The sequence below is a fragment of the Neovison vison genome, chromosome 11 (genome assembly GCF_020171115.1).
Source record: "Neovison vison isolate M4711 chromosome 11, ASM_NN_V1, whole genome shotgun sequence".
Classification (NCBI taxonomy): Eukaryota; Metazoa; Chordata; class Mammalia; order Carnivora; family Mustelidae; genus Neogale; species Neogale vison.
This window is the reverse complement of record NC_058101.1, coordinates 166,683,390-166,686,672: the sequence shown is the minus strand read 5'-3', so window position 1 is coordinate 166,686,672 and position 3,283 is coordinate 166,683,390.

Here is a 3,283-nt window from a genome sequence, read left to right as displayed (position 1 = left end):
CAGTCTGATGTTCCCACTCTGCTTTACCTGCCCACTGGCATCTTCTGCCCCTGTAGAGATCCAGAAGTGTATAATTCTAATCTCAGGCTGATTTCATGGGTGATCAGAGTTCTTTGGTAGGTAATCAGCTTACTTTAGGGGACAGGTTGAAACAGTGCCTCCTCCTACTTCTCTGCCAACTTGTCTTCTAAATGATGAACATTTTTTCATGTGTCTGTTGGTCATTTGTATGTCTTCACTGGAGAAGTATCTGTTCATGTCTTCTGCCCATTTTTTAACGTGATTATCTGTTTTGCGTGTGTTGAGTTTGAGGAGTTCTTTATAGATCTTGGATATCAGCCCTTTATAGTGTCATTTGTGGGGAGAATATCTTCTCCCATTGTGTGGGTTGTCTCTTTGTTTCATTGACAGTTTCTTTTGTTGTGCAGAAGCTTTTGATATTGATGAAGTCCCAAAAATCCTTTTTTCACTTTTGTTTCCTTTGCCTTTGGAGACATGTTTTGAAAGAAGTTATTGTGGCCAATGTCAAGGAGGTTACTACCTATGTTCTCTAGGATTTTGATAGATTCCTGCTTCACATTGAGGTCTTTCATCCATTTCGAGTTTATCTTTGTGTATGGTGTAGGAGAATGGTCAAGTTTCATTCTTCTATACATATTTGTCCAGTTTTCCCTTCACAATATCTTATTAAAAGTAAGATCAGAAAATGACCTGGCACTGCATAACACTAGCAATAGGATCAAGCCAGGAGCCAAGAGAAATTTTGCTTTTATCTTCTTTTCTTGGTCTGTTATTTAAGTTTCATGGAGTGTAGGAGGAAAGAATAGACCGTATTGCACTTTTTATGACTGATATCCATGAAATAAACAAATATTAGGGTTTTTTTCAGTAACCTGTTTGTTTACAAACTTATGTTTCAAATATATCTCTAAGTATAATAACCAGCATCCAATTCTCCAACCATTGACTATCAATGGGTTATGTTTTTCATCGTTTGTAATCTCAGTATGTCCCTTCTCCCAGGAATAAGTGCTTTTGGTCACCAGCTCTCATAAGAACAATGCAGCTCACATGCACACAGCAACCTTACATATGTTAGGTCATTAAGCTATAAAAAAAGCTCCTGGGACATCCACAGCAAGTTTCACTGCCCCTTTTTCAGACAAGCAAAACCTGTCACTGGGAAGCTAAATGGCTCAATGTCAAGTGATAAACATCAAAGCTGCAAGCTAGGACTAAAATCCAGACTTTCCAAGTTTATTGTTCTTTTTCTATTCTCTCCTTGTTTCTTAGAAGTTTTATCCTCTGTTAAGGAATTTCAAAGATAAGCATATGGCAGTGTGTGGAAGACTATTTGGCTGCTGCATTGTTCTTCTAGCACCCCTCATATCACCGTTGAGCAGAAGGCATCTCATGTACTGGACCAGCGACACCCCCCAGTCCAAAACAGAAGCAGGGATTGAGGGTGTGCAAGGGCTGGGTGTGAGTGGGGCCATGAAAATGCTATTTCATAATCTGAATGGAAATTTAAGGTACTTTCCCAGCAGAGCATCAAAGCTGCACAGGAAAGGGAGTGTGTGTAGGAAGGGAAGGAGGTGGGGGCACAGATCAACAGCCATTTTGTCTGCCCTGCTTGGATACTAGCAAGGTCTTGTGGAAAAAAGTTGCCGCAATCTGAAGGGGCATGCAAGCTGCCCTCATATTGTGACTTAGGACTTGTACAGTAGCAGAGAACTAGTATCAGTTTTTAGATAAGGTTTGGATATATCATATTCACACCAGATCATTTTGGTTTATACCTACTCTAGAGCAATTAATTTCTTAGTCAATTATTATTATTCAGTTATTTTTAGTACAGTGTTCACTTTCAAAATTAAATTACACAGTCACCTGTTAGGACTACCACAGACAGTAGTCTACCATAGACAGTGGATACAGATCCTGGGCTAAGGGTTGTGTAATGATGCCACCACTTTGAATGTGAATGTTTATTCTCTCTGGAGAAACACTTTGGGTAGAATTGATATTCTTTGAGTTTTCCTCATTTTGTGGAAAAATTCTCTCCTATTTTCACTACTGATTCAGCTGTTTCTCTGATTATCAGCACCTCCATCCAAGGTTTGGCAGAGTAAACTCAAATTCATTATCTAATTCTGTATCTTGCAAAGTAGTTAAAAAAGACACATTTATAAATTAATCAACCAATCGTATTTTTTATTTTTTAACAAATTATGGTGGAGTTGAGTAAGATTCAAACTAAGAGAGAAATCTAAATGGGAAAGAAGTATATGCAGATGTGAAAATTTCCAGGTGAAATGTGTGTGTAACCAGAACACCTGTAGGTGTCACCAGCTTGTAACAATAATGACAGCAGTGAAGATGACACTAGTAGTGACTAGCATTTATTAAACACCATGGGCCATTGCTATTCTATGCATTTTATATGCATTATCCCACTTACCCCCCAATATGGTCATATAAAATATATATAAATTTGAAATGAAACATTTAATATAATATGGAAAATGTAATAGATACTTCTACTCTAGGACATCTTCACTCTCCCACACTCTCTCTATGAAAAACTTCCTAACCATACCCCCACACCCCACCTCCAGTCATTTCTGGAACCATGGAAAGTTTCAGAAGTACTTATGTTTTTCTTTTCTTTTTTACTTTTTCAAACTTCGCATTTTGAAATAATTTCAGACTTACATAGAAGTTGCAAAAATACTACAAATAATTCTAGTATATTTTCACCCAGATTCCCCAAACTAACATTTTATACAACCATCATCCAATGACCACAATGGATAAGGTAACATCACATAAACACATTATTATCTAGTCTATTAATGACTCACTAATATAACTTTTTCTGCTCCAGTATCCAATCCAGAATCACATATTCTGTTTTTGTTGTCATTTCTCCTTAGTAACTTTGAATTTGACACAGTTCTTCAGTCTTTCTTTGACTTTCTCAACACTAATACTTTTGCAGAGCACTGATTGTATACAGAGTTCTTAAGTTTTTGATTGATGAATCCTCATGATTAAATTCGTTACACATTGGGGGGAAAATTATCACAGAATTGATATGTGTACTTCTCAGTGCATATTAGGACATACATGATATCATTTGCCCCTTTAAAGGTGATGTTGATTTTGACTATTTATTTCTGTGCTGTCTACTAAGTTTCTCCATAGTAAAGTTTGTATTTATTTTCTTTTTGTGATTAATAAGTATCTTGTAGGGAGATATTTTGAGAACATATAAACACCA